Below are 12,344 nucleotides of genomic sequence, written 5' to 3' on the forward strand. Positions count from 1 at the left end.
TTGCTCTGGGAAAAAAGGCCAGCAGCAGGGTAAATGCCCTTATAGGAATCAGGCCTCTGTGGAGAAGCAGAGTCACGTTGGGAGAGGGGCGAATACAAGGAGGCAGGTCAGGGAGGGGGATGGGTCAGCTTATGAAGGGCTTTATTGGCCATTGTAGGCACTTTGGCATATTCTAAGTGAGAGGGAGTATAGGAAGGGCTACAACTATTTATAGGAATTCTGAATGTTTACAGGATGAATGAAAGTGGTGTGCTGGTAAATGATTTTAGGGTCAGGGGAGCCTGGATTTGTAGTATTTGCTGATTTCCATGATGTAAATACTCCCACCATGGTTGATTTCAAGCTACTAGGAGCTTACCAACCAACTCACAAAATTCCTGAATATTGTAATTATCAGCCCCAGCAGGTCATTGCACATGTGATCCCCATTTGCCAGTTCCACACTATATTCCATTTTGGCCAAGCAGTTTAGGATTCAACTGGTGGCAAAATATATAAGAAAGGCCTCAGTAAAAACCAGTGAGAAAATACCTAAGTTTGACAAATGTGAGATTCTGGAATCTAATTTCTCTTTACCTACTCTGCCTGGTATTAAACAATGAGTTAAAAAGAAGCACTCTCTTGTTCTTATCAGAATGTTGTCATTAAATAACTATATTCAATGGTCTATTTTTCATATCCTCAGCAGAAACATTATCAGACTAGCTTTTCATAAAATGAGCTTTTGGGTTTTAAAAAAAAAAAAAGTTTTAATATATATTGGATCAATCAGAAGAGGAAAAAAAGCTGGAGAGTAAAGAAGAAGACAGGCTTGGCCAAGCCAAGGGATGAAGCTAGATTTAGGAGGCACCATGAGAAAAAGGAACTCTGCCATTGAAGTATTCAATCTTAGCGTTTTAAGAGAGCAGAGAGATTGTTTAGTCCAACACTATATTTTACATTAAAGGAAAGTGAAATGTATATCCCGATGCAAGATCCAAATTCAAAATGGCTTGAAGAGACATCATATGTATACTACGTCCTAGGAAAAACATGATCAAGATGACACGTGGTGACATAGCTGTTACTGAAAGGAGCACCACATTCTTTCTCTGGTGTTGGAGGCCAGCATGGAACTAATCATGGCCCCTGACTTAATGGAATTTAATGCAGCTCAGCACCCTCACTTAAACCATGCTCCTTCATTCTAGAGGGTGGAAGATAGGTGACTGGGACTGAGGATGACTCAGGATCCAACCCCCAGGAGAAGCTGCAGTGGGCGAAGCAGAGCGAGTAGCAAAGGTGGAGAGGGGATGTGAAGCCAGCAATTTCCTTCATTGCTTCTGGCCCTGGAAGTGATGAGCTCTGAGGTCTTCACCGGGCCTCAGATTAGCTTCTGGCTCTCTTCATTACATTTTCCCCATCCCTGGCTTTAGCAAAAATAAGGAAATTTTTGATATAGAAATGCCTGACTGAGCTGTAGGATTTTAGGAATCCTTCACACTCAAGGGAGTCTTATGGGTTAATAACCAATAATCTTGGAGATTATTTGGTACCTACAGCAAATTTTTAGTCATATCTTGATTTTCTCCTAATACCTAGCTGAGGCTGAGTGTAGAGAGCTAAAGTGAGAGAAAAAAAAAAAGAAAGAAAGAAAGAAAGAAACAGAACTGGCTTTTCCATGTGGAGATCTTCAGAAGCAATCACGCCCAAATTGGAAACCAAGAGGGATCTTGGAACAGCTCTGGAAAGGACAGCCTGAAAGAAGACAGTACCTCAGGGGCACTGATGCCCAGGACCCAGCTGAGAATGGAGCCCAAGCAACATGTTTAGTTTTATTGTGGTAAATATAAACAGCATAAAATTTACCATTTTTCCCATTTGCAAGTGAACAATTCGGTGGCATTAAGTGCATTCAAAGTGCTTTGCAACTGTCATCACCATCCATCTCCAGAACTTTTTCATCATCACAAACAGAATGTACCCCTTAAACAATGACTTCTGATTCCCATGTTCCCCAAGTCCATAATAACCTTTATTCTACTTTCTGTCTCTATGAATCAACCTATTCTAGACACCTCATAAAATATTTCTTTTTGTGTCTGGCTTACTACACTTATCACATTTTCAAGGTTCATCCATGTTGCACCAAGTATCAGAATTTTGTTTGTTTTTATGGGTAAATAATATTCCATTATATGTATACACCACCTATTGTTTATGCATTTATTGATCAATGGACTTTTGGGTTCTTTGCACATTTGGGATATTGTGAATAATGCAGCTATGAACATGGAAGTACAATGATCTCTTTGAGTCCCTGCTTCCCATTATCCTGGATATATTCCAATCTCTGAGTGGAATTGCTGGCTAATATGGTAATTCTGTTTAAATTTTGAGGAACTGGCATACTGTTTTCCACAGCAGCTGCACGACTTTACATTCCCACCAGCTATGCATGAGAGTTCCAAATTTGCCACATCCTTACCAACATTTGTTGTTTTCCATTTTTTAATAATAGCCATCCTAACAAGTATACAGTGTGTTTTTTAATACCACTCCTATAGTTTTATTATGTACCCATGGAGAGAGAAAACATGCATCTGAGGCTCAATTTTCATTTGGGTAAAATGGAACAAATAAATCCCATATTAAAGGGTAGATGCAATGATTAAATGAATACCCCATAGAAGGCAATTAACAAACACTGGTCCCTTTCTCATTCCCTTAGTTTTCTACTAAACTTCCCCCTCCAATGTCCAGAAAAACTCTGTGAAGTTTTAAACTATGTAAATTTGACGTAGGGATGATTTTAACTTCTCTTTTGATTTACTTATAGGTCACACAACTGATGTCAAATATTACATCTAAATAGCACTACACCTGCGCCCAGCCTGCCTCTCAAATTAAGTACTCTTAGATCTATTATCAAATAAACAAGGAGCAGCTATAATGCTCAAGGATCGTGTGGGATTACACTTTAAAATGACAGCCCTGCCAACATTTTTGTTTGTTGAATAACTCCAACAAATTGTCTAATTAAATTAATAAAATACTTTGGCACCACAAAGTCCTGAAATACTTGGCAATAGAAGCAAGAAAATATTTTACAAGTAAAGCATACATGTGTGACACCTTAGAAATGTTTTTGGAGATAAGTAACAAAGGTGTTTACTTTTAATTAGTGTGTTCTCTTTCATCTCAGTCACAAACCATGGCTTAATTCATTGGTTGAAACTTCATTTCATGTCCTCTGTAAAGTGCTGGAGTTCTGCCATAATATTATTGTGGGGCTTCTGACAGAATCCACAGAAGGCCCCAGGAACCAACAAACCAACCAGTAAACAACACAATGTCTACAAAGTGTTTACAACAAAACACTGAACAATTGACTTGCCACAACACTGGAATCAAACTACATTAAAGAATAGGTGTTCTAGCCAGATTTTCTACGACACACAACCATGGATCAATGAAATATTGGAAAACCCAAAGTGATTCTGACTCACTGCTGTGCATTTATCCTATGGTGTCATAATGTGGCAAATCAACACAAAACAACCACATAAAGGAGTTTTCAGAATGGACTCAAAAATCTGTTAAGCAAACAAAACTTGTTGAAATTCTCTGTTTGCTCAAATCAAACCAAACTATGCACAGATTTCACTTGCTCCTCTGTGTAATCCAAAACTTTTGAAAGGTCAGCCTTAGGTAAAATTCTCAAGTCGACAGCTTCTGATTGACAAGATTCACCTGCCCTTTGCCTCCCTCCCTTGTATCTCACTTCCTTTCCCTTCTGGGTGTCACAGATGCTGTGAGTGAAGGCATTACGTGGCCTAATTTGCACAGGCCATTTGGGGAAGGTCTCTGAAAAACTAACCCTGAGGCTGACATCTATAGCATAGCTTCTCACAGGTTAATGTGTCCATGAATCACCCAGGGACTTTGTTAATGTGTGGATTCTGATTCATTATGTCTAGAGTGGGGCTTGAGTCCTAACAAGCTCCCAGGAGTGCCCATGCTGCTGGCCTTGGATACTACTTAGTATAGCAAGAATACAAGTGAATCTTAGCCAAAGGGAGAGCCAGTGCATCACAGACCAGACTGCCCAGACTAGCAACTCACAGATCTGAGAAAAGATCCAAGTGACCAAGATAGATCAGTCCTAGCATGAGAGTACTCAGATCAGTACTGGCTGCAAAAGTAGACAAGAGAGAAGTCAATGTGTTAAGTGCCTACTAGGTACAAGGCACTGAGATAGGCTCTGGGTGAACAGAAAGAAATAAAGCAAACCAAGTCCCTGAATCCTAGAGCTTGCCGTCTAGTAGAATCACCTTGTGGGTGAGAAACCATTAAAAATTTGTTTAACAGTGAGGAAATATGATCTAATTGAAATCATTAAAGGATCTCTTTGGATGCTCTGTACAGAATGAATTAGAAGGACACAGAGTTAGAGGAGTTCCCTGGTGGTTCAGTAGGTTAAGGATCCACATTGTCACTATTGTGGCTCAGGTTGCTGCTGTGGCATGGGTTCGATCTCTGGACCCAGAATTTCTGCATGCCCCAGGTGTGGCCAGAAAAAAAAAAAAAAGAAGGGCACAGGCACAGAGTTAAAAAGAGGAGTTCTGTTTACTGACCAAGTGGGAGATATTGAGGGGGACTGAAAGAGATTGCTTTTAGGAATAACAGGATTTAATTGCAAGTGGTTCTGATAGATGGGTTGCAAAAAGAAGGAGGCATCAAGGATTTTTCCTGATTTCCAGCAGAAGCAAGGAGGTAAATGAGGTGATTTCTATGAAGAACAAGTAGGTTGGATAAGAAATAAAGTAACAGGAAGGAATATATTTAGGAAGAGGCATAAATTTGGGGGTAGAACTCAAGAGTTCTGAGTTCTGGTTTTAGGTATGCCTGTGGTGGTGGGGAAACAGTTGGAAGTGATGTTTTGGCACTTAGCAGGAAAGGTCTGCAGTACAGATTTATATTTGAGAGTCATAGGCATTTAAATGACATTTAAAGCATTGCAAGTCTGTATCAAGTGAGAAGAGGACCCAGAACCAAACCCTGAAGAACATCAGCGATTAGAGTTTGGAGGTGAGGGAGGAGGAGATGGGGTGGGGGAGGGAGGATCTGAGCCAGAGAAAAGGAGAGAAAATCACCAAGTATAGAATCAAAGGAGCTCCCCCTGAAAAGAGATTCAAACCAGAGGAAGAGGTTTACTCTACAGAATATTCCTGAGACCCCACTGGACTTAAAAATAGGAAGGCTATTTGTGACTGTTATTGTCTCAGTTGTGTTCACCCAAATCTCACACATTGAAGTCCTAACCCCTGTACCTCAGAATGTGACTGTATTTGGAGATGGAACCTTTAAAAAGGTAATTAAGGAGTTCCCTCATGGCTCAGTGGGTTAAGGGTCTAGCAGTGTCCCTGTTGTGACTCTGGTTACAGCTGTGGCACAAGTTCAATCCCAGGCCCAGGAACTTCTGCATGCCATGGGTGTGGCCAAAAGAAAAGGTAATTAAGGTTAAATGAGGTTATTCAGGTAGACCCTATCAATATGACAGGTATCCTTATAAGAAGAGGAGATTAGGACACAAATAAAGGGATGACCACATGAGGACACAGTGAACAAGTGCCAAGGACAGAAGTCTCAGAAGAAACCAAACCTGCCAACAACTTGATCTTGGATTTCCAGCTTCCAGAACCATGAGAAAATGAATTTACACCACCCAGTCTATGGTATTTTGTTGTGGCAGCCCTAGCAGACCATTCCAGTGACCTTAGCAAAAGCAATTCAATGGATTTGGTGAAAGTGAAAGCCAATTGCCCTAAAGAGTGAAAGGAAAGTGAGGAAGAGGAGACAGTAAATGTGGAATATTCTCAAGGAAAATTTGGCCATTAAGGGAGAGAACAGTTGCCTTGGTAGCTAGAAAGGCATACAGAGTCAAGGGAAGGGGTCTCTCTAAGATACAAGATAATTTCTTTTTTTCTTTTTAGGCCCACACCCATGGCATATGGAGGTTCACAGGCGAGGGGTTGAATTGGAGCTGTAGCCACCAACCTACACCAGAGCCACAGCCATGAGTGATCCAAGCCGTATCTGTGACCTACACCACACTCACCACAATGCCAGATCCTTAACCCACTGAGCAAGGCCAGGGATCGAACCCACATCCTCATGGACAACTAGTCAGATTCGTTTCTGCTGCACCATGAAGGGAACTCCCCCAAGATAATATTATTAAATGAATGATTTATATTTAAATGCTGACAGAAAACATCAAGGAGGAGAAAGATTGAAGATGTAGATGAGAAAAGGAAGAGTGGTTAACAGAATCCCTAAAAGGGCAGGAAAAGAAGAGATTCAGGGATCCTGCAGAAATCCTGCAGAAGGTTCTTTTACCAGAAGGATACCTCCTCTATGGCTGTGGTATTGCAGAAGCTTATAAATGACAGATAATAGTGTACCTAATTGCAGAGCTTTATGCTTTTCAGTAAACGTGGTTATCCATGATCTAATACAGTCACACTCAGAATTAAGTGGGGCAGACAAGTTATCTACATTTTACACGTAAAGAAAGAAGGAGCAGAAAGATGAAGTGGTTTGCTTGAGGTCACACGGGGGGGTTCGTTTTAGTCACAGGCTAATGACATTATTTCATGCTGGAAACGTAGATGAAAGTAGAGATGCAACGTCAGTTACTATCCTTTAAATCTTGACAATTGGAAAATTCTTAGTAAGATTTTTACGCATTAACAAAGTACCAATAAGGGAGTCAGTATCCACCTCGAAGTGTTTTGTTACACACATCACCAGACACAGGAGAGGTCCCCTTTCCTGCTTCTTTGCAAGCATTAAATAGCTCTGGATCCAATAGAGAGAAAACTCAAATTCAGGAAGGTTATTTTGAAGGGATGAAATTAAACCTAGCACAACAGTTGAATGAAGTTCTAATTAAGTGAAAGATGATGAAGTTCAAAATGAAAGGATTTCACTTTCAGGAATCCGAGATTTTGTAATGGTGGGGAAAAACCCAAGGACACAAAATCAGAAACCTTCTGGGGGAGGTAAAGAATATAAGAAACATCAATTTAAAAAGCTTTTCAAATTCAAACCCACTATTAAAACTATCAAGTCCCTAGGACAAAATTCCAATTGGGAAAAACTCTGAAGGAAATGCTCTCCCATTCCCAGGAAAGAGCAGACATGATTTAGGTAAAAAGTTTTTAGTTTTACTGCTGGAGAGGTAGCAATAAAGAAAAAGAACTTCCTGCCAGTGATTCTTTTTCAAGCCCGACCAATTCCTGTGTCTGGGGAATCTATAAGGAATGTCCGGCCTCATGTTATAAGAATCGTCACAGATCTCCAGCTTACCTGAACTCAGGTACTGCCACATCCTAAGCCTGTTTCTAGCCCAGCCTGGAACTGATAGGAATGGGCGATCCTTGGTTTTTGTTATGCTGGATCACACTCTCTGTGTGTCAGTATAACAGGGCCCTGGACAGTAGGTGCTGGAGAGATACAGACTGCTGGAGTAAAGGGCTGATGAAAAGCAGAATCTTTTCTTTTTGGCAGCAATACCAGTCCCATGGAGCATGTGTCTTTTGGAGCTTTCCAAACCACTTCAAAAACATGTTTTCTGGTGTGGATCAAGAAAGCCAGACAAAATGCCCCCCAGTGCATATGCACCAGCCAAGATATTGATGAGGGAAGGCAGCTCAGGACCCATGCTCAGGGCATGGAGTGGTCCTTCTCAGAGCTCTTTTAACTCCAGGAGACGTGGGCAGCATCTGAAGAAAGCAGAGTTGTGTGATCTTCAGCCAACCCAAAGTCCCTAGACTCCCAGCACCACCCTACCCGGTCCCTACATGCTTCATGGTGGCCTGCGCAGGCTCAGCGTTAAAACGAAGCAGTCCTGTTTCTATTTCCCTTCAGACCACACAAACTAACTAGCTAGATAAATCTGTATAGTGAACTACGCATGGTTTAGTGAATCTTGCACGCAGATGGCTTTGCTTAAAGATTTCCAAACTCAGTTCTGCCTTCTTGAACCAAGACCTGGTAGGTTGAACAAAACTCTGGGACCTAAGTATGAAATCTGAGTCAGCTTTCTCTCTCTCTCTCTCTCTCTCTCTCTCTCTCTCTCTGTCTGTCTCTCTCTCTCTCTCTCTCTCTGTCCTTTTTATTTTTTAACTTTTCATAGAAATTTTCCATAATTTAACCCAAAAGAGAGACTTGTATGACATTTGAACTAACACGGAAAAGCCAAAAGGATGAAGAATTTCAGAGCCCCACAAATTATATGAAGTTTATAAGTAGAACCCCCTCCACTGATCCTCTCCCCAAGTTCCAAATCTGCACTTTCAGCCACAAAGCTTCTCCCTGTGAAACCTACAGTTGAAGATTAATTCCTAAAGACTAATGACTGAGGAATCAAAGAAAGAACCCTCTAGTGAAGAGACAGCACAAAGGTGATGGTCCAGAGTTAGACCTGCTGTAAATCTCAGCACCAACTCTTCCCAGCTGTGTGATTCTTAGTCTCTCTGACCCTCAGTTTTATCATCTCTAAAATGGGACCAATCACATGTACATCAGAGCATTGTTGTGGAGATGAATGTGAAGACAGTCAAAATTATTTAAAATGTCCAATGCTTAACATAGTGCTGAGCACAAAGCCAGTAACCTGTAAATATTAACGGCCTCTGCAGTTCACATCCCCAGTTTGTGGAATTTCTGACTGAGACAAGAGATAGTTCCCAGCAGGCCTATGGGAGGTGGTCAGATTTACTGCTAACCAATCAGAAAGTTTTGCCTCAAACCAAAACATCACTTTTATGCAAGCCTAGAACTTAATGAACAAGGGGGAAATATCAATGTCTCTAAAAGACACTAAAGGATTTATCTCACGGCATAATTCCCTCACTATACTTGTTGGCTGAGTCTACATTTAGATTTCAATTCCATGAGGGAATACAATTTGCCGTAATGGAAGTGGCTAAGACAGTATTTAGCCAAGGAGCAAATCTCCCCACAATGTCCCTAAGAAAGATATATGTGTACAGAAAACAAAGCACAGGAAAAGAACATTTTATTACCACCTGGAGATTTTCTCCAAACCTCAGAGAGAGGTCTGCTGAGCTTAGCTTAAACCTGGAAGGACTCTGTTACTAACTTGGTCTGATGCCAAAGCAAGAAAGAGACCCCTCCCACCCACTTCTCCCAAAACCCAGACCCAAGTCTTAGATCTGGATGCTCCCTTCTGAGAAAGGGACACAACACCTTTTAGGAGGACGAGGAAAGCAGCCAGACAGAGTGGTCTCAAGGATGGAAGGGAAGCTTGCCTAGGTTCTGTTTTATTTTTTGTTATTTGGTTTTGGTTGTGCGTCCAGTGGAAGAGAGTGGTTATCCTCTGCTGTCAATGAATTAGAATGTACACGTGTCTTATCCAACCTTTGGGGAAAAAAAGGAAGTTCCCAAAAAAAGAAAGGATTAGACTGCCTCCCAAAATGAGTAGTCAGAAGCTACATTAGCTCGCCCGCTTGCCCATAAATCTTTACCTAGCGTTAGGAAAATTCTACCTCTAGCTGTGGTTCATAAAAGAGCCAACCATAGAAGTCCATCTCCTTAGCGCTAACGTAAAAGGGAAAGTAAGGTAGAAGCTATGGGCTTTCTGTCCTCCACAGGCCAATGGAAATGTCTCTGCTTCTTACAGAGCAGGTACACAGAGAGCCTTCAAACGACGCTCATGCACTGATAAAACCACAGAATTGTTCCTCATCTCATCACAACTATTAAAGATTTCAAAGAAATTTCTGTCTTCATTATGGTGCCCTATTCACAGATCAATAAATCTGCCACCCAGAAAGAAATGAGATTTCAAACGAAAAAATGTTAGAGGAGTTCCAGTTGTGGCTCAGCAGGTTGCAGGTTGATCCCTGGCTCCACTCACTGAGTTAGGATCTGGTGTTGCCTCGAGCTTTAGGTTGCAGATGCAGCTCAAATCCGGTGTTGCTGTGGCTATGGTAAAGGCCAGTAGCTGCAGCTCCAATTGGACCCCTAGTCTTGAGAACTTCTATGCCACGGGTGCAGCCCTAAAAAGAAAAGGAAAAAAAAAAAGTTAGCATGCTCAGGGACTTAAAAAGCACTGTAGGAGAATGGCAAATAGGTCCTGGACTCAGATAAACTCAGATTCAAACTCCAGCTATATCACTTACTAGTTGTGCAAATGTGGGCAAGTCTCTCAAACTGAGTTCCTCAGCAAAACTGATAGTAAGAGTAGCCAAAGAGAGGATTTCAGTGGGTTTGTTCCTAAATTCTACAGTATGATTTCAAAGTACATGTCTTTACCTGAAATGTCATAAACCCTCTTGTGACAGATTAAGCTATGAGAAGTTTTACGTGTGTAATTCTATAAAAAAAAAAATCTGTAAATGTAACGGGGTAAGAATGAATAAATCTTTAGAAGACATAGTCAAGTGTGCTTTGTTTTTTAACAAATCCAGACAGACAGTTTGGACAAGAATCTAGTCAGAATTTTAAGTCTTTTTTTAGGGACCACATTTTATTAGATAAGGTAGTGTGGAGTACATGTATCTCAAATCTCAAATTTCATGTGTGAAAGACATAACCTATGACAGGATGGTATCAAGAGACAGGGGTTTTCAGAGGTACTTAGGTCGAGGTGAGGTCATGAGGATGTGGCACTATCATGGGATTCGTGTTCTTTAAAAGAGAAAGAGCTCTCTCAGCCCTAGGAAGATACACAAGAAGACAGCCATCTGCAAAACAGGAAGCCAGTCCTGACCAGACCTGGGATTTGCCTTGATCTTGGACTTTTCAGCCTCCAGAACTGTGAGAAATAAATGTTTCCTGTTTATGATGACATGTTGTAGCAGCCCAAGCAGAATAAGACATAAGAATTCTCTTTTTTTGGAGTTCCCATCATGGCTCAGCAGATTAAGAACCCGACTGGTCTCCATGAGAATGCAGGTTGGATCCCTGGCCCCCCTCAGTGGGTTAAGGATCTGGCCTTGCCACAAGCTACAGCATAGGGTGGATGTGGCTCAGATCTGGCATTGCTGTGGCTGTGGAGCAGGCTGGAAGCTGCAGTTCAATTCAGACCTCAGCCTGGGAATTTCCACATGCCAGAAGTGAAGACCTTAAAGGAAAAAAAAAAAGAATTCTCTTTTTAGAAATCTGGTTTCATTGCAGTCACCTACCATCCTGAGATGCTGTCCCATCCCTCCTCCCTTGACGTGTAAGCTCTTGGGCTACAGTTCAAAACCTCCAGCCCACATCTGAAGAGTTTGTCCATGCTCCCAAAGGATGCTTCTGTCTAAGACAAAGAACGTTGACTTAGTAGAATTAAATATCACCATGTTGCTCGCCAGCCAACATCTGCAGAGCACACCTCCATGGGTTCTGTTGGATCTTTGAGACTATTTAATCCTGCTCATCAGGCTGAAGTTTCAGATTCAGCTGGAAAGTCCATATTCTGGTGTCAGCTTTGCCCTCAGGATGCACTTAATGCCCTGCTCAGCTCTGAGCGCTAAACATGAACATTTGGCCATTACCTCTGGCCAGTGGCTTCTCTTCCTGTCCCAATGCCAGTCAGCCTTGGCCTTCAATGAACACCAGGCCTGCTGGGCCACAAATGACTCAGTCAAAGTCAGAACATGATCAACTGGCTCCTAATCCAGGGTTTTCCCTCAACTCCATCAGCAGATATATTAAACAACCAGGCTCGCTTTATTTTCACTTTCTCATTTTGCCACTTCTTAGAATTCTCTTTTTGAGAATCCTATCCTCCCCACATTCCATAATCTTCTTGAAGGGGACACAGAAAATATGCTGCATGCACAGTGCAAACAGAAGCTGATTTCATTTTTCCATCATCTAAAAAGCACATAAGGTAATTTCTAAACCAGCAGTAAAATCTATTTATAAAGAATGCTGATTTGTTTTCTGCACTTTCAGGCACACAGTTTCAATTTATTTCCTTACCATAAAAAGAACCATTACTTTCTTTAAACAATCATAGTTAGTACATTTTAGAAATGTTTTAATTTCAAAAAAAAAAAAAACTTACAAATTAGAGTGTAAATAGCTTTCTTAAAATGGCCCCATTTCAGACCTCGTTTGCTGATTGATGATTTTGCTGTGTTTCAAGGCAGATGATTTCACAGTCATTGGGTATATAATATAATGATCTTTTTATGAAGCTGGTAGTATCACTAAAAATATAATTATTATAAATGAAATTACAAGGGGAAAAGAGAAATCTTCATTCTAACAATGCCAAATTTTGAATTAACTCATTGCTAAAATTATGTTTCTAAAAGAAAAACCCTACATGGCTCTTCTAA

Source organism: Phacochoerus africanus, chromosome 3, assembly GCF_016906955.1.
Source record: "Phacochoerus africanus isolate WHEZ1 chromosome 3, ROS_Pafr_v1, whole genome shotgun sequence".
NCBI classification, from domain to species: domain Eukaryota; kingdom Metazoa; phylum Chordata; class Mammalia; order Artiodactyla; family Suidae; genus Phacochoerus; species Phacochoerus africanus.